The sequence below is a fragment of the Halyomorpha halys genome, unplaced genomic scaffold (genome assembly GCF_000696795.3).
Source record: "Halyomorpha halys isolate HHAL.00 unplaced genomic scaffold, Hhal_1.1 Scaffold1040.1, whole genome shotgun sequence".
Classification (NCBI taxonomy): domain Eukaryota; kingdom Metazoa; phylum Arthropoda; class Insecta; order Hemiptera; family Pentatomidae; genus Halyomorpha; species Halyomorpha halys.
In genome coordinates this window covers 323,941-344,578 of record NW_027112448.1, presented here as the reverse complement: position 1 = coordinate 344,578, position 20,638 = coordinate 323,941, and the positions used below count along the sequence as shown (strand labels likewise).

At 30.1% G+C, this 20,638-nt stretch overlaps 2 long non-coding RNA genes across 2 annotated transcripts; both read left to right on the top strand.

The window, feature by feature from the left end:
• The first annotated feature begins 12,933 nt into the window (after positions 1 to 12,933).
• On the top strand, positions 12,934 to 19,295 carry LOC106688021 (uncharacterized). The gene is made up of 2 exons (XR_001344269.2): positions 12,934 to 13,014; positions 16,633 to 19,295. It is a non-coding gene; the product is annotated as an uncharacterized lncRNA (long non-coding RNA).
• Positions 13,026 to 15,920, top strand: LOC136796482 (uncharacterized). Its single transcript, XR_010844193.1, has 2 exons — positions 13,026 to 13,494; positions 14,147 to 15,920. It is a non-coding gene; the product is annotated as an uncharacterized lncRNA (long non-coding RNA).
• Positions 19,296 to 20,638: the final 1,343 nt, after the last annotated feature.

Sequence of the window (20,638 nt, the reverse complement as noted above, 5' to 3'; positions counted from 1 at the left end):
ATATATATTGTCATTATTATTAAAATTTCCCCAAGAACAGTTCCTTTTTTACATTTTAAATATAGATTTAGAATTATTATCTTAAGTCTAAAATGTGAAAAAAGAAAAACAGGATATCCTGGGGATGGGGGAATACCCCGAAACGTCGGAAAAAACTATATACAATAAAATATAAGAGTAAAAGGATTTTATTTTACACAAATTATTGACCGTATGTGAATTTGGAGATGGATATTGCTGCGGTAATGGAGAAAAACAATAGTTTTTAACTGTTTATTTATTGCCATTTCGAATACGCTTGAACAAATAGAATTAGGACCCTTGAAAATCTAATAAACTATCCCTATATCGAAGTTAACAACGTAAGTAACAGTAAACCGATCGTAATCGAAAATCAATAAAATAAACAAAGAAAATGATAACATCTTAAGAATGTTTTATAAAGTATAGGGCTGAATAAATAAAACAGAATCAGGACTCCCGAAAACTCAATAAACAATCTCCGCATCGAACTAAAAAATAATAATAATAACAATAATTCAAAATGTGCGTGAGTCATAAAAATTCCGATACTAAAAAACAGAATCAGGACCCACAACACACCATAAACTATCTTCATATCGAAGAAAACTTCAAAAGTAACTTTAAACCAAAACACGCGGGCGCAATAAAAAATCCGGGTGAACAAATAGAATCAGAGTTCTTGAAAACCGTATAAACGATCCCCATATCGAAGATAACTACAAATGTGACAATAAACCGAAACACGCCTGTGAGATCGAAAATCTCATAAAACGAGTGGAATTGGGTCTCTCGAAAACCCAATAAACTAATATATTAACCATTCAACATATTAGCATGTCGAAGAAAACTAAAAAACAATAATTGGACATGAGCACGCGTCATAAAAAAAAAAATGTATACCAAAAACGGAATCAAGACCACCCGAAAACACATTTTTGAATCCTCATATGGAAGAAAACTCCAAAAATAACATTACACCAAAACGCGCAAGCGCGATCAAATGTCCGGTTGAATAATTCTTATCACAACCCTTTAGGACCTGATAAACGATTGCCATATCGAAGACAACTTATAAAGTGCAAATACAGAAACCAGCAAACGCGATCCAAAAATCCAATTTAGAAAATAGAACCAAAGCAGCCTAAAATATATTACACACCTACAATACTAGAAAATCTGTATGGGCGTTGATGACCTCAGGGTTTTACGCCCTTAAGCCCCAGACAACAACAACAACTAGAAAATCTAATAGAGCATCATTTAAATTAGAGTAAATTTGCTAAAATTAATAATCAGTGAATTTATTGTTGGAAATCTATGTCTCAGAAACCATGAGATGTACAGATGTCTATTAGCACTCAAATTAAAGCTAGTTTATTGTGTTGTAAAGTAGTTTATAATCTTTATCTTTATAGGAGTAGTAGTTATCAAGATATTTGCTAGAATAAATTGATTTCTAGTTCTTTAAATAAAATTACATATTTACATCCAAATATAAAAACTACTACTCCTACAAGGATAAACAACTTTATAGTACATAAAAATATCTTTAATTTGATTAACAACTATACCTCTAATGGTTCCTGAGATATAGTTTTTCATAAACTAAAAGTTTTGTTGGAACAACTAGAAATCATCATCTTGTTAATTTATTTTGGCAAATATCATGAAAACTAATACTCCTAAGGGGATAAACAACTTTATAGTACATAAAACTATCTTTAATTTGAGTGCTAATAGACATTTGTACGTCTCATGATTCCTGAGATAAATATTTTCCACAATAAATTCACTGACTACTGATATTTCAGTATGTATTTCCTGAAATGTTGCTTTTTAAAAAATTGTCTCGGGAACAATTTAAGGTAAAGCTGATGTAGGAATCATATTTTACCATATTTACTCTACCTTAAATGTTGTTCTCTTAGGTTTTCTAGTACTGTAGGTAGTTTCAATGATATGGAATACCAAATGAAAAATTAAGTAACAGCCAACATTTTGTATTCCCCCAAACTATTCTTGGCAGACTCATCAGTTTTGACTAGTAATTATACGTACTTTTCATTTTAGTAATAAAAAATCGGAATGAAATAACTGACTTTTTTTCACCGAGCTCTTGTACTAAGAAGTAACAAAAAACCAAAATGCTCATGCGCGGTTATGAATACTAATGTAAATTTGGAAATGAAATCCTTGAAAACTTCAAAACTATAGCAATACGTAAAAATCCTGTCAAACTATATTATAATTAATTCGTAATGCTTGATCTTAAATAAAATGTCAAGATATTAGAAACTGTGAATATCCAATGAATGTTGATTAAATTGTTTAAATCCCTCCGCTAAAAAATAAAAATACAATAATATTACTAAGCATTCAAAAATACATAAAGAACTACAATTTTACATCTAGTTGATATTAGCACTTAATACATAATATCTAATAATTGAAATAAATGTCGGATAAATATGCTGAAATTATTATTGAATTTAACATCATTACTTTTAGTTAATAAAAGAAATAAAATATATTTTTATGCAATTATTCGAGTAATTTTAGGTTACAATTGAAATGCAAAAAGTTTCATCTGAAGAAGAAAAAGTTACAATTGATTTGGAAAAGGTTACATTTGACTTGGAAATTAATTCAAAATCCTCCATCCCAAGAGCATTGAAGACATTCACTGGTGTAAATGTTATGCTACAAATACATAACTCAAAGAAACAATTAATTTAATGTTTTTTATTCCGATTTTATGGTGGAAAAATCAATTAGTAACTTCTGAAAACTAAAAATATAAGGTTTAGAAAAAGTGCTTTTTAGAAAGGGGTATATAAAATATTCATCTAAAAATAAAAAATAAAAATTTTACCTAAAATGTCCGATAGGACATTTTATGAGATCCACTCATATTTTCAATTATTCCATAAATGATACAAGACATTTTCAATTATTTAACTGTTAATTTAAATGCATTCATTAAATACATCAATTAATGACTGCGTTAATTGGGAACCTTCAATAAATTTTGAATGTGGTCAATGAGCAATTGTAAGAAGTATCAGTATGTCAGGGGTCCTTAAAGTTCTCTTGGGGACCGCAAAGCGGTTTCAGTAGCACCATGAAAAACTAACTCATAATATAATCTATAAGTGGCACAACCCATCCAGATGTTACAAAGATGGCTCCATAGGGTATTGACTCCATTCATCAGGGCTGCCAGATTAAAACAGAGATGTCAATTGAAATTGATTGGCAAAGCCCTGCAAAGTGGGGTGAAATGTTGGTTAACAATAAATAGTTTTCTTTTACTACTTTGATACCTTTATTGACCGCCACCCGGACTATCTTCCTACGATGTGCCTTGTATATTCTTATTTTATTTAAGCACAGTACTTATCTACAAAGAACAAAGCTCGTGTTGTTAAAAGAAAAAATTTTCACTTCACTGTTTGCAAAGTTAGATCTCTAGAAATAAGTTTTAAATTTTCATCAATATTCATAATTTTAAGTACTAAATATTTATCATATTTTGTTACATATTTGTGAAAATAAAATTTAAAAAATGAGTACATATTTACATGAATAACTTAATTATTTTACAGGAAAATCCGTTGTTCTCTAGTTATCAAATAAATATTACAGACTTGAGATCAAAAGTATTAACATTGGAAATGTACTGCTTCTATACAGTAAGTCTTTTTTTTTGTTCACCCTCGAATTTTTATTGTAAGCAAACAATTACAATACACATATTAGTAGGTCATCCACATATATGCAATTGTAAAAAACTATTCATAACACATTTTATTTGAAATAGGAACAGAAATTATACTTCATTATTTTTTTTTTTTTTTTAATACCCCTTGGAATTGGTCGTTCAGTCTTAAAACCTAGTATCTGACATTAAGTGTGAATTTAACTTGTAGAATTCACTGGTTTCTTTAGGACTGCTTTTATTTTATGATTTTTGATATAATTTTCTGGAAATTTATGTTTTCATAAGAATAATGTTGGAATTAAGTGATGGTATATGAGTCTTGGATGAAAGCAAAACAGTAATTTACAAAAATTTTAACATTGTAAAAATTTTATTTATTTTTTTTCAGTTATCGTGTTTTACCACCTATCAACTCATTTATTTAACATTCTGTTCTCTTTCCTTTTACTGAAGCAGAATTCTAAGGAATTCCTGGGTTAAATAAAATTTGAGTGTAATATTTTTCAAGATATATTAAAGTGCTTGGGCACACTTTATTTAAAATATGAAACTAAACCTTCTTTTAAGTATGAAACTAGTAAAACTAGTAAAACCAATAAGAAGAATAAAACTACAAATCATTTTATTGTTTATATTATATAAATTATATTAATACAATGGGAATATATTAATATCTATAAATATATATTAATTTGGACAAATACATAATATATTTTTAATTTTTACATTAAGCTAAGCGCAGTGCATATATATTCAGGCCCAGGTCTAGTGGGCCTGTTAGGTGAATCTGGCACTGTTTAAATCTAATTAGAGTTCACAATTGTATGTGCTTGCATTGATTGTGTGAAATGACAACCTCACCGCAAATAAATTATTTCTACTTGTTTTCAAAATTTTGAATTTTTAAAATTTAAAAAACACCATGTTAGACTTATTTAGATGTGTATTATTCCAGCTTATATTGGATAGATAAATGCAAAATTTTAATATATATTAATTATGGGATCAAATTTAAACAAAATCTAAATGTTAAGGAAGTGTTATAATTCATCACAGAAGAGAAAAGAGTTATCTAATTTGTAGCCTGTTCTTGGATAAAACATTTAGTAAATTAAAAAATAATCTAATTCAAATGACCAGGAAAATAATCCTACCTTATACCCTATTTCTTCCAGGAGACAGAATGTTATTGCATATCTTTTTAAACATATCAGTGCATTGTTAGTGATGTTGTCCATAAAAAATAATGAAGCTTGGTGTAGTAGTTGGGTGCCTTCCAATAAACACTACTGCTCTATATAAACATTAAATTCTAAATTCTACACCCTCAAGTTATTTTAATGTTTATATTACCAATGGTATATTTTCACCTCCCGAATGAAAATTTATTAAATAATATGAAGTATTGTTTCTTTAATTATATTATTTCAATTTCTTGAGACAGGTAATTATTTATTAAATAAATCAAAAATTATATCCTTTTTAGTCTCAACTTTTTATTTCAACAGTCCAATGTTTCGGCCATTTCAGCCATCCTCAAGGACATCTTCAATTATAATTTCTTCCTCACATTAAAATTTAAAATTTGTTTTGCAGGCTATTCTGCCCAGGTCATTCATTACAAGTTAAAAACCTGTTGTTTTTTTTTATTTAAAATCATAAATATCTAAATCTTCTTATTTTAAAATTATCCACCAAATCACTACCATATATACAAACCATATATAAGCCATCTTGGTTTTGTTTTGAATCACGAATTTATTATGGACAATGAAAATTGGTTAGCTTGCTTTTTGGATAAACAAAACAAATGAACAATATTAAAATGATACATAAAATAAAACATATCAAAAACCCTTTATACATCAAAATTACTCAAAAAGAGCATATTACAATATATAGAGGAACCAGATCTAATAAAGTTAGTCTTCTTTAGTCAGTCACGGTGTTCTAATACCTAACTTTTACCTTTTTTTTATTAAGTCTCTTCTCGCTGTTACTTAATTGGTGCCAAAACCCGGGAACTTTAGATACGGAGTAATTCTTTTTTTCTTTTTTTTAAAAGAAAATTTTTTATTGTTGTTTTCTTATCTTACATTTTTTTTCTTCTCTCATCTTTTTTTTTAATAATGGCTGCCAACGGGATCATCAGACAAGCAGTCTTGAATCTGGAATCTTTAAATCAAAATGGGGTCAAGAACGCACCTCCCATGGAGCTTCACCTCCACTAATAAGCCGAATTGAGCCAAAGTCTATTGAAAATCTACTCGATGGCGAAGATGGAGAGGTACTAAACGCAGTGGTTGTCTGCAGAGTGAAGAAGAGCATCCTCAATCAGATTCAGGCGGACAAAGAGACCCTTTGGAGAGTTATAAAGGAGAGATTTAAGAAGGCATTCGAAGGAGGAGGGTGAACCCCAGAAGAAGACATATTCATGATGATTAAAGAGACAAATAAACCGAAACAGTCAAGTGGGCAGTATCCCATGGAACTTCTGGTACAACAGAATTGCTGATAAACTAAGCGAGATGATGGAAACAATCCAGGTACAGAGACGGATGCAATTTCTATCCATAGTATTAAAGGTTCAATTGGCAAAAGAGCTGGGGAAGATGGAGGGATTTCCAAGAGAGCATTCATTTGTGGAATGTGTTCAGATCTCATGGATACAAGTGCTAGAGAGGTGGAGGCCCAAATGGAAGTAGAAGAGCCGGGGTGGACCCGGATAGAATATAAATGGCCAAGAAGCATGTCCAACCCCTGGAGAAGAAGAGAGAACAAGAACAGTGATTGGAAAAAAAAAATCGAGGGACAGAAGATCAGGGGAAGCAAAACCCAGAACCAGCAGTCGGCTAGAGGATCGCAAGTGTCATGGATATGGCAAAGTTGGGCACCTGGTGGCTCAGTATCCCCAAACTTTACTTTATATTTATAACATATGTTTATAAAATAAAAATATCCCTCTACGTCTTTTCAAGTACGTATATTTTCTTTTTCTTCACAATATTATCATTATTGTATCCATTGTTTTCAATTCCTCTTAGATTTATTGTAATGTACCTATATTGTCTTTACTGTATTATCTTTATTGCATTATCTATCGGTATGTATCATACTTTTTTTAAAATTAATTAATTATGCATTTATGTATTCTAACATTTAATTTCTACCGATGTTTCTCATTATTGGAAAGTTGGTTTTTTTTCTTGACCTTTATTTATTCTAACCTTATTTCCTTACTTTTTGGTCTTTCAGTAAGTACCATTTTTTTTTTTATTTCTCTTATATCTACTTTTCAATTTTACTTGTTATTATATCTTCTGTTGACTTTAAATCAAATACTTTAAGTTATTTTTTTTTATCTTAACTTATCGCTGTACATCTTATGTTTCTTTGTACTGTTTTACTTTGTACATTTTTATTTAATTTTTCATAAACATTTACATCATTTTTAATCATAGTTTAGTTGACTTTAAATCAAATACTTTAAGTTATTTTTTTTTTATCTTAACTTATCGCTGTACATCTTATGTTTCTTTGTACTGTTTTACTTTGTACATTTTTATTTAATTTTTCATAAACATTTACATCATTTTTAATCATAGTTTAGTTTACCTTATATCATGTCATCTTATTCTATTACATTTACATACTTTTAGTTGTTTATTGTTTTAGCCCTGCAAAATGGGGCAAAACATTGGCTCTCAATAAATAGTTTTTATATTAATTAATATTTTTGATCATCCATCTTCTTTTTATGAAAAAGCATTTAATTTCTAGTTGATCATAAAAATTTTAATTATACTTTTTAGAATCTAATAGAAATTGATCTCTATTTAGAGTTCTTATATCTTTTCATAGATACTATCATGGTTTTTTCTTCCCTAAGAGATGACCAATGTTTAATGACAATCATCTGCCTAATGCCCCCTAATTTTTATTGTGGGTTTACAAACCCATATGGGTCATATGCTACCTGTTTAAGAGTTTGTTATCAAATCAAAAAAAAAAATCAGATTCAAACTAGAAAAAAATTTTTTTTTGTAGAATTAGCCATGTAATATAGCATATACTATATACCAACATGCTTGCACATTGTGTGATCATGTGCACATGATTTTTATTTTTCTGATCCCGCAACAATGTAGGTATCCTAATAATGTGGGCTTTTTCATTTCAACTTGATCCGCGATATAGCAAGAGTCTATTACATAAAAAGAAAAAAAGTTTTTTCCTTCCAATAAAAACATTCCGATATTTCAAGAGGAGAAAATAAACTGAATTTTAATGATAAAAGCTAAATTAACATATTACGAACCTTACAGTGCCACAACAAAAAAGAAACGACTGATCATTAAAACTAACATGATAGGCTTACAGTCATACAATAAAAATATTAAAATAAATCATCAATTTGTAAAAAGGAACCTTATAATATTAATAAATAATTTAAATACCTGTTATTAATTTGCTATGCATGATCTAAAGCTGCCTATCTGAAAACAAAATAAACAACTTATTACCCAAAACTGTATAAAATCATTCATCCCTATTGCCTATTTATTCTTCCTTATCAAATTTAATTTCTTCATTTTTAATACAATAACTTAAACAAACCAATAGTTCTGTTTCATATTCTTCTTCGTTTATCATTAAGTTTGTTTTGTGTTCTCAACTTAATTTTACAATATTTAAAAAGTGAATTTTGAGATATATAATTTATTAAATTTTTATAAAACAATTAATCAATGAAGCTATTTTATAATTTAGTCACTTATTTTAAGAAAGCAAGTGCTGAATAAAGTTAATTGGCATAAATCAAAAGTAATTCAAAAAAATTAATGTCATTTTGGTGTTTTAAAGCTTTATAACGCTAATTATTCTTTTATCTATTTTTTAAGATTTTTGTTGTTTAATTTATACATTTTCCTTCATTCCATTTTTATTTTTATTTATTATTTATTCAATTTTAACTTTGAAACTCTAATTAGATTAAATAAAGAAACAAGTTAACACTACATTTATGAAAAAAAAAAATCTTTATATATTGATAATATTGAGGATTTATTAAAATGAAAAAAAAAAAATTAAGATGTGTATTCACACCGACTAGTACATAAAATCAACATCATTGTCAGAAAATGTTTATATAATTATTGGAGAAGTTAGTCGGGGGGTGCGGTCAGCAAAGAACAACATAAATAAACAAAACCATATTTATTTATTTTATGCCAACGTTTCGACCTGAGTTTCAGGTCTTCATCAGGGCTATAGAACAAAAGAGATAACAACATTTAGAGAAACATACAATTGAAAAGGAATAGTATACAAACAAATTTAGAATTATACTAAATATTGAATTGAATCATAAATGATAAATGAGTTTCAGGTCGAAACGTCGGCATAAAATAAATAAATATGGTTTTGTTTATTTATGTTGTTCTTTGCTGACCGCACCCCCTGACTAACTTCTCCAATCATTAATCTACGGTCAACTATCTACACCTCTTTATATAATTATCTTCATTTAATAGACACAAATTAGATGGGCTATATTAACAGTGACAAGTGATCAAATATATTCATCAAATGAAGTGTTTTAGGAATTTTAGATTTGAGCTTCTTTGCCAGGAGTCAAGAGAAAATAATAAACAAAGGTAAAAAACATCTAGTGTGACCTGCAACTCATCCTTGATTTCCCAGAGATGTCAGTGGCTTCTTTCTTGAAATTCACTATCCACCAAGGTATTTAAATCCAAAACATTCAATAAAACCCCTGAACCACATAAGATAAAATAATCACAATATTATAATAAATTTAAGTGATTATAATATTTATATATTTGTAGCTTGGAGTAACAATACACCACCATCCAAATTCAAGGTAGTAAAAAAATTAATTTTAAAAATAAACAGTAGATTGTTAGTTGTATTAAATAACAAAAGTCATCAGTTTTTCTAAAAACATTGTTTTTTGCATTTAATAGTTTAATCTTTGATAGACAACATTTCATAAAAGTCTATGAATCTCTAAAAATTGGTGTTAGTTGTTTTTGATCCAAGCCACATTTATGAGTGACCTGATGTCAATATTTATAGATTACTTAATAATGAAATCAAAGTAATTGTGAAAGTTTCTTTTTATCACTCTTATAAGAAGAGTATACATTTTTAGATAAATTTCAATGCTTAGAACAGTTCATAACTCCACAGAGTGGGTATGATTTTTGGACCAGCACTAAATGGATAAATTCTACATTAAACGCAAGACCATAGAAAGCTTTTCCACAAATCTCCAGACGTTTTTCAGGACACAGCTGCAGATAGCTATAATGCCTGAGCCTTTAAATAATAAAATCTGCCTGCATATTTAAATCTGAAAATAGCAGCATAAAGCTGACCCTCACATTGCACATTGCACATTGCATAGTGAGAGGGATTGCTCGTCCTAAGATGTGCTTGTGCCTTATTGGAATAGGAGTGATATTTACACAATAAACACACAGTGGAACAGCAAACAAAATTAACTTAGCATTGGCACTGTAAAAGGAATATTCATTCTGAAGTATAATTTCAAGCATGAGTGTCAGAAAATGACCTTAATATTGAAACAAGAATCACTGAGAAAAGGAAAAATCTATATATAGTTTATAATATGACTAAACTGTTTTCTGTAGTCATACTATAAACTATATATAAATTTTTTTTTCTCAGCTTTTCTACTTTAAAGTAGTCTACTCATTTCATTTTTATTAGTGGTCTAGTAATTTTGGAAAAATATCAGCAAAATATTGTTATAGTAGAGGAACTGAGAGGATTAATCAAATCAACTAAAAATTGAAAATAATAAGTTGGCATACATTACAGAAACAATATGTGCAATAAATATTTAATCATACTAGATTTAAAAACTATAAACCCAACAAATTAAAACCTAAACGGCTTACATTTAATGGCATAATTCTCAGTTAGGTCTACTGAATCATTCAATATAGCGGGAACTGCAGCATTTGTACCAATACCACGAAATAAAATAATCACGCGATACTAACACGTTAAATTTCAAATAATTGTATACATTAAATAAATTATCATTAATTTATATGTGATTTTTTTTTCGCTGCAGGAAACAATTTTGCATTGTTAATATCAAATTAATGAATTAATTAAAAGGATACACGATTAACTGGAAGATTAGTATATTCTGGATAATATATATATACTGGAAGAATAGTATATTCTACTATTTGAGTTTTTTTTTGCCCTCACCCGGACCATATTCCTTTCATCGATACACGATTAAATTCCTCTAATTATCTCAACATTGTAAACTAAATCACTCCCAATTAATCCTCATTTTAGATATCACGACGAAATTGACATAAATCACGATGAAAAAAACAATTACGAGAAGGACCAATCCTCTCTTTATTGCGATCATTCCTCTTTTACAAATAGTAAAAGGAGAACTTGGTCTCACTTGGACATAGCAAATATTTGTTGATCAGTAACTTTTCTGCAAAATAAACTTTGTTTATTTAATTGCTCTCAATTACAATTCGTAGCCCTATCTGGTCATTTCTGGAAAAGGGCGATTATCTACAACAGGTAACCAAAGTATTCTAATCAGTTTGGGAGTGTCTAGTTTTTATTCCGTGGGACCACTATGAAATTAAAGTCAATCCGCCGTTGCAGTTATAATGGATCCGCGAAGAACCTATCTTTTATGTATTTCTATGAGTATTTCATAAATGCTGAAGGTGAACTTAAGGGAACCTGGATAGTTTCCATGAAAACAAAACATAAGACAGACATAAACTGCGTTTGACCACCTTTGGAGAATTGTCTCCTTTTACATTGAGCTCCAAAGGCATAATGGTTAATCGCAGTGATAAATCGTACGAATATTGGATGTAAATGTTGAAGTACAAATGTTGAAATGTGTACTTTGATTATGCAGTTGACGGAAAAAAGGAATAGTTTTAGAATATTTCTCGGGAAAAAAAGGAATATTTTAAAACAAAAAAGTTCTCCGAAAAAATATCTGTCGGAAAACCTCATATTCGTGTTTATCGACCCAAAAGACTAGGGTGTGACAAAATCAACTTCAGCAAAATTTCGTCTTATTTTTTCTATATAGATATTATTTCTATATATTATTTTATCAAAGAGTGCGTAGGAATTGCAATCTCAAAGGAATTTTCCAAAAGCAATTCACCGTATTTCAGTAAATAAGTATGGTCTGAAATGGAGAGAGATTCTAAACCTACTTACACTATTATTATTACTTATTATACATATTGTTAATCGACTTTATTTGTATTAGGAAGTGGTTGATCTGATGAATCAAAGTGTACTCTACCAAACAAAGGACTATCCTAAGATTGAGAGAGTAAATTGTTGGGGGGAAAAAATGCAATCTGCAAAGAGGACTGGAAATGAGTGGTGAATTGTTGAGGGCTGGGGATCTGATGTAGTCGTCCAGATGTAGATTGAACTGTATCTATAATCCCTGCCAATGCGACGGGGAAATGATGTTTGGTAAAGGTGAATCATTTGAAGGGAAATATGGGCTATGAGGAGAAAAGGGATGGATAGAGATTCAGTTTTGAGAGTTTAATGTTCCATGATGCTGAGATGGGGATAGAGTAGTGAATCTGAGATTACAGAGTATGTAGCGTAGAGTGTGGAGAATATATATATTTGTTGGAACCGTATTTTTTGAATGATATTACATATAGATGATTGGCCATATTTAAATTTGAAGGAGATTATCTTGGTTGCGTTCAAGAAATACAAAACTAGGCTTTAAGAATTAATAGATCGCCAACGTTTTGATCCAATGATCCAAGTCTTCATTACTACAGCCCTGATGAAGATCTGCATTGTGGGTCGAAATTTGGAAATCAGTAAATAGTTGAAAACTATTTACATTTTTCTTAAAAAATAGAATCTGAACAAACTAACACAATGGGAACCAGCATTGCGAAGTTTAGAAAAAAAAAAGAAATGAAGATTATAAGTTCTAGCATAAGCGGTATTAAACACAATATATCCTCAAGTTGAACTTATTTCTAATTACATATTTTAAAATCATAAAAAAAATTGTTCTTTTGGTAAGACATCTCAACTACATAGAAGAACACAAATTTATTGGTACAATGAATTATTTTAATTAATCGATAGTTAACTGCCTCTTGGTTTGCTCTAACCACGCGGTTTGGTTTGTAGTTACACTCCAGTTGCACGTTGATTTCAGAGTTGTTTTGGTAAGCCGTAGTTTTTAAAGATTAGCTTGAGTAATACTTTTATAAAAATTGTTAAAATCTTATAAAAACATAACTATCTATTAAGCTAATAATATTATTTTTAAAAATACAATAATAAAAATATGTACTGTTAAAAGTATAAAAATTTGCCCCTGGTTTAAATTGAAGATTATGTTCATTAGACTATTGTCCTACAAATTTGTGTTTAAGTAGTAGTTATACAGGAGTATTATTCGTAGTTGTTGGGTTAATATTTTATTTTCTGAAATAATTACATACTTTTTGTGTTTTTTAAATCTATATTGATATCATAATTATGTGAGATAGTTGACCGTGGATGATGAATGAGGATAAGATGGTTGGGGGTGCGGTCAATGAAAAACACAAATAAGTTCGATTAACTTATTTTAATGTGCCAACGTTTCGGCTAGAGTTTCTAGCCTTCTTTAGGGCTAAAAACAGAACAAGATAACAACCACAGTAAGTATAGAAAAATAAAAAGGAAGTATAAACAGAATAATTTTAGAGAATAGAATTAATAAAATGAAGTGATGAGAGAAGCGGGAAATAAAATGTATACATAGGTAATTGAAAAAGTGGGTAAAATAACATAATTAAGGAAATGAAATAAAAATGAAGTTATATAATGCTAAGAAGTATGAACATATTAGTTATTATTAATTTAAAATTTAAATATGAAAAGAAAATGAAAATTGAGAGGATGAAAATATATGTAACAATAATAGATGATAAAAAGGCAAATTATCATCTATTATTGTTACATATATTTTATTATATTTATAAATAAGTTCCTATTAGCATTTTCAATTTCCCATAACAGGTATAAATATACGGTGCTCTTCATTAACTTTATTTCTTCTATTCTCTGTGCTAATTTATTATATTGTGTGAAGTAAACTGCAATTGAATGTTGAAGGTTAATCATTAAGTCAGTTCTTCCTTCACTGGAGTAGAAAAAATATTAATATTTTTAATTCACATGATTATGATTAATTTTTCTACAGTATATTTTAAGATAATTTGTTGAAGTTCTTTTAAGTAAAAAAACTATAGATTCCTTTTTTAAAATTATATTTTGCCTTACCTTGTTTGTTATTGTCTGTTTTCTTAGAAAATGTTCTGAGTGGCTTTCAATGATGATAACTCTGAATAGGAATTGCCGTCTGATGGCCATGATGCAGAGTGAATGTCTGAGTTGCCTCTAAAAATGTCATTTCTATTAATGCTTGTGCATTTGATTTTTTATACATGTTTGATGCTTCAGAGTGAAACCTCTTTTTAACAATTTAAAAAAAAATTGGGAATGATTTCGGTTTTTAAATGTTGACCCTATTAATTACTTTAACCCAACCTGTATAATAAGCAATAATATTATTATGATACTATTTTTCCTTATAAGTGTCTATTATATTTTTATGTAGAAAACCAAAAAAAAAAGTGTTACTCCAATAAAGGATCTGATAGAATTTCTAAATTTAATGCAAAAAAATGAGTATGTAGTAACAAATTTATTTTAAAACTTTAATATTGATAAAGTTTACTTCTATATACACTGTTCATTAATTCAAGCTCCAATTCATAAATATTAATGTTTGTTTTAATGTAAACAATTGTGAGTAGCCTCCTATGATGATAACTCTGAATAGGAATTGCCGTCTGATGGCCATGATGCAGAATGAAAGTCTGAGGTGCCGCTAAAATTTTATTCCTGTTCGCTGTGATCCTCAATGCATTTGAATTTAGATGTTAATACTGGTTGTCGGGGCTTTCCATTCTTAAACTTGAAATTTTATTCATTTCATTTTTTTTCCTATTAAAAAAGATTGTAAAAAATTACAGGTTAGAATAATTTTGTTGTATATGTGTTGAAACTTTCACTTACCTTTAATCCAACTTGTTCAATAAGTATCAATATTATTATGAATCAATGATTCCAATGAAAAATAAACTATCTCTTTTATCAACATTTATTTGTTCTGTTTTTATTCATAAAACAATAAACCTTTTTTTTTTTTTTTTTGCTGAAATTATACTTAAATGATTGAGGTATGTGCCTCATAGAGAATGGTATGTAATCTCACCTACTGACCAAATGACCTGATAATATTAGTTACTTATAATACTAGTACTTAATACAAAAAGATAAATTATATAGTAATAAAGTTATTTTAAAACTTGAATATTGGTTAAGTTGACTTCTAAATACAGTGTTTATTAATTCCAGTCCTAATTAATAAACAAAAAAATAATTTATGGTTGTTTTATTTTAAAATGTTCTATATGGTTTTCTATGATGATAACTCTGAATAGGAATTGCCGTCTGATGGCCATGATGCAGAGTGAATGTCTGAGGTGCCGCTAAAATGTTATTTCTGTTGACTGTGATCCTGAACGCATTTGCATTTAGATGTTAATACTGGTTGTCGGGGGGCTTTCCATTCTTAAACTTGAAATTTTATTTATTTAATTTTTTTCCCTAATTTTGTTGTTTATGTGTTGAAACTTTCACTTACCTTTAATCCAACTTGTTCAATAAGTATCAATATTATTATGATTCAATGATTACTAATAAGTGTATATGATTCCAATGAAAAATAAACTAACTCTTTTATCAAAATTTATTTGTCCTGTTTTTATTCATAAAACAAACTTTTTTTTTGTTATGTGCCTAGTAAAGAATGAGATATATATAATGGTATAGTCAACTTGAATATTTGTTAAGTTGACTTCTAGATACAGTGGTCATTAATTCCAGTCCTAATTAATGAACAAAAAAATAATTTATGGTTGTTTTATTTTAAATTGTTCTATGTGGTATTCTATGATGATAACTCTGAATAGGAATTGCCGTCTGATGGCCATGATGCAGAGTGAATGTCTGAGGTGCCTCTTGAAAAATTATTTCTGCTTTCCTAAATGCTTATCCAAAAAATTTTGTATACTTCAACTTTCCATCTTCGTTTTCAACAGCCAAATTTGATGAAACAGGATTAGATTTATAAGTCCCATAGGAAAAGTAACAACTATAAAAAACGGAAAATTTTAATTTATTCTTTCCCTGTTTGGGATTGAACCATATTCCAAATCAACTTATCTCTTGGACATTTATTTTATAACCTGTAAAGGTATATGATTTATCTGCATTTAATTTTCATGGGCTTAGTGAGTATAATGTTTAGATGGTCACCATACAGTTAATAATATTAAAAGATAGGATTTTAATTAATATAAAATTCCTCAATAATGATAACTTAGAATAGGAATTGATGTCTGATGGCCATAATGTAGATAAAATATCAGGAGTTTAGATTTACTTATTTATTATTTATTTTGTTTTATTTCTTCAACAGTTTAAATAGTGTATGTGAAAAAAACAAATTACAGATTAAATATATGTATTTTTTTTTTAATTTTGTAACTTTTCTAGGAAAATTCTTATCAAATCATTTAGTTATATTTTGGTAGAAACTATTCTACAACCATAATATATATTTTTACATTCCTTAATTACAAATAACTTTTGCCAATTATGGCATATCCTTTTTAACAATCCTTAAATATTTACCATGATATTTGTATATTTTTTTTCTGTTGTAGTTGATGGTTATCTCTGGAGTTGACAAGAAACACAAGACTATCATCATGGGTCTTGCTTAGTATGATGACTTGGCAACACACATTCCCATTTGCGATTCACTACAGAAACCTCAAGAAAACGATCCATTTCTTAAAATACTTGTGACAGAAGATGAAAAGTGGATTTCTACGATAATGTGGTGCAAAAAAAATCTTGGAGCAATGAACCACCTGGAATCACATCTTAAGCAGGGTTGCACCCAAAGAAGATAATGTTTTCTGTATGGTGAGATTTCAAGTGTGTGATTTTTTATGAGCTGTTGCCACAAGGTGTATCGATCAATTCCACTCTATACTGCTCACAATTGACAAAATTGGATGAATCGATTCAAAGAAAACTCCCAGAACTGGCAAATCAAAAGGGTGCCATCCATTACATACATACATACCAGATCTTATTCCTTATCTTTTTTTTAATAGAATTTTAATGTTTGTTTTCAAGAAGAATTTTGTTTTGATTTTGTCATCTCCTTTCATTTCATAAAAATATGGCCATTAAAGGAATCATGAGAGCAGCAGTTCTGAATCTGAAGGGTCAGAACAAAAACGACCAACCTCAAGCTGGTTGTTATCTGCAGGGAATCCACCTCCGGAAGAAATTCAGCCACAACCGGAGGCCTCTTTAGCACAAGCTCGTGCCACGCTGCTAGAATGGACTAAGGTCTGTATGGCAACCGCCCAGGACCTGAGGAAGGAAGTGTCATACTTTGACAAATTCATCGGAGAGACTGGAGAACTAAATCACTTTTTTAAAGGGGGGGTGGTGAATGACTAATAAGCCGAATTGAAGCGAAGTCTATCAAAAATCTACTTGATAGCTAAGATGTGGAGGCATTAAAAGCAGTGGTTGTGTGCAGAGCATTCTGAATCAGATTCAGGCGGACAAAGAGACCCCTTGGAGAGTTATCAAGGAAAGATTAAAGAAGGCATTCTTAGGTGGACCAAGAAACCGAAACAATCCAGTGGGCAATATACCGTGGAACTCCTTCACTTTAACAGGATTGTAGATAAACTCAGCGAGATAATGGAAACAATCTTGGTATAGGGTCAGATGTAATTCCTATCCATGGTATTAAAGATTCAGTTGGCAAAAGAGCTGGGAAGAAGAAAGGATTTTCAAGAGAGCGCTCGTTTGGGGAAATTGCTCAAGATTTCATAGAAACAAGCGCTAGAGAGGTGGAAGCCCGAATGAAAGTAGAAGAGCCAGGGTGGACCCGGATTGAATATCAGCAGCCAAGAAACATTCACAATGTTTGGAGGAGAGAGAGATAGTAATCAAGAAAATTGAAGAAGCTTAGCGAAAATTGGAAACTATGTTAGGCGGGAGGACAGCAAGTGTCATGGTTGTGGAAAGATTGGGCATTGCCCGTGCTCAAGATGCTTTGAATGTGGAAATGAGGAGCACTTTGCTAAACAGTGTCCCCATACATGTACCAAAGAAGAGATGTGGGCCATGGCGAACCAATGTAGATCAACGCCTATCAGGTACAGATTACAGATAAGTAACCATTGGTCGAGTCGATCATCAGGTGAATCCTCAGGAACATTGGTGATCGAACAAGGTGAATAGCCACAGAACTGAGTTAGTCAAGGGAATAGAGGTGGATGGAGGCGAGGAACTGAAAAGAGGAAGATGCGAGACATCTGAAGGGGATGTTGCAGAGGGGCGACCTCACTCTGCTGAATTATAACCTTAGGGAGAAGTATGGCGGTCTGCCTATAATAGAGATAGCAGGAGTGAGGTGCCTGGTAGACACTGGCAGTTCCAACACCCTCATTTGCCGAGAAGCTCTAGAAAAGCCGTGTAGTGGATAGAGGATACCAGATTCAGGAATGTCAATGTAAATTAATCACCCTAGGTGGCTCTTGTGAGGTAGAGGGGGAGGTGGAGATACACAAGAACCATATTGCTTGAAGAAAGATATGGGAGAAGGCACAGGGAAGAATGGATAAGGAAAAAACCAGGAGGGTGGCACGGGAGAATTTAAAGTTCATAGTCAGGATGGGAGCGATCAAAATCAGGACAATTGTATATAGATAGTTAGGGTCTAATAGGGGTTAAGAGATAAGCGATACAAGGGTCCATTCAGGGTGATAATTATAAGGGCATATAATAGTGTGACTGCAGAAAGTATCAAAGAGCCCAAAAAGAGGAGAAATGTCCATATTGAAAAACTAAAACTTCTGGCAATGACATTATAAAACTGGAGTTTTCTCATACTGCCAACCACCACTAGATTAGAATAAAGAAAATTTAGTTATTTATTCTTTTTTTTTTTTTTTTTACTTTTGTAAATATTGTCTTTTTCATTTTAACTTGTTCATTTACTGTATGAATTTTTTTATATTTTTAGGTTTAAATTATGTATTGTTTGTATGTGTAGTGTTTATTTCAGGAAGATTGTGAGTTTTTACAATGATATGTATATAGGAATTTATTTTTATTGTAAATAGTTGTTCTCTATTGTTTTTGTTTCCTATGTTATTGTATTGTATAGTATTAGTTTACGAGGATTGTTCATAAACTGGTGGAGGGAGTTATGATCTGTCAGCTAACTGAGATCAGCTGATTGAATGTATATAGAGAGATGTACCAAACCTAATAAAGCCAGTATTTCACAGCAGTCCAAGCGTATCAGATTTTATTCCTTCTCTTTTCTAACATTTTATATTATTATTTTATGTATATACATATACACATTACAAATTAAAATCTGTACCGTTACAACCCATGAAGGATCAGGGGTTCACTACTTTGTAAGGAAGTACTGTTACTAGACCAACGGTTGTGCAAGGAGATGAATTGGTCAGAATCACGCTCAACTGCCAGATTTTTACCCAATTAAGAGGCTGGGAGGGCTCCAAGAACCCACAGGAGTTGACTTACGGCTACAGTGTTACAAGACAATTTTCTGTCCAGCCGAATTAGAACTCAGGCCCTTGGAGTTAGTAGCCATCCGCCTTACACCGAGGTTACCCGCATTCCCTTATATAAATATATGTTTATTTTTAAATTAAAATTTTTATAATTTGAAAACAAAATTTCACTTCTGATTCCTGTTTACTCATTCTCCTCGTAGCCAAAGGAAAATTTTGATTTTAGGCACACTGTTTTGAAAATTTTAATTCTTCTCCAGTTCAATCATTTGAATGATCAGAAACTTATACTAAACCCTGTTATAGTTCCTCATATCAAGCCTATCAACTAATGTAGTCTTGTCTTGCTGAATTTTATTATTTAATGTTCCTGTTAAAAGGAATTAAGAATGGGACTGATATAATACTAACACTTATACGTCGAAACCCTGTTGGGGTATCAGACCGAGCCAGTCCAGTCTCATATAGCAGACTGAATTTTAGTATCGATGAGTATGGACTGAAAAGATCCTTACACTTCTTTCTTGTTATCGAGGAGAAAATCTTAGTTTGCTACATTATTTGGAAAAGAACTATGGCCAACTGTACCTAAACTGTAGAACTGGTACGCTTGTGGATTTTATTGACGAACATTTTTTTTCTATATTCTTTTTTAAGTTATTTATATTTCTTATAGTCCACTTTTTGGCTAAATGTATTGAGACGTTATATAATAATGGGAATTTTTATAACTTTACAAACTAATAGAAATACAATAATTTGTAGTTTTGAAATATGTTCATTGTTTACTTGTATTTTCTCTAAATTTCAAAAACATCCTACTTATTGTAGCAAGTTAACAACCTACATTCCTTGCCTATCAAAAAGAAACATTTTCCAAAATCAACGAGATAAACATACATTCAGTAGTTAATAAATAGAAAATTTATTATTTAACTCATTTAGTAATACTATTTAATTAGTTTTTAAATGATTAACTGGTAAAATGAAAAGAATTTCCTAAGCACTGCAAGTGTATAATTGCATGAATAATACATATAAAAAGGAGTTAGTTTCCAACCATAAGTTATATCTCATTAGTTAAAAAAAC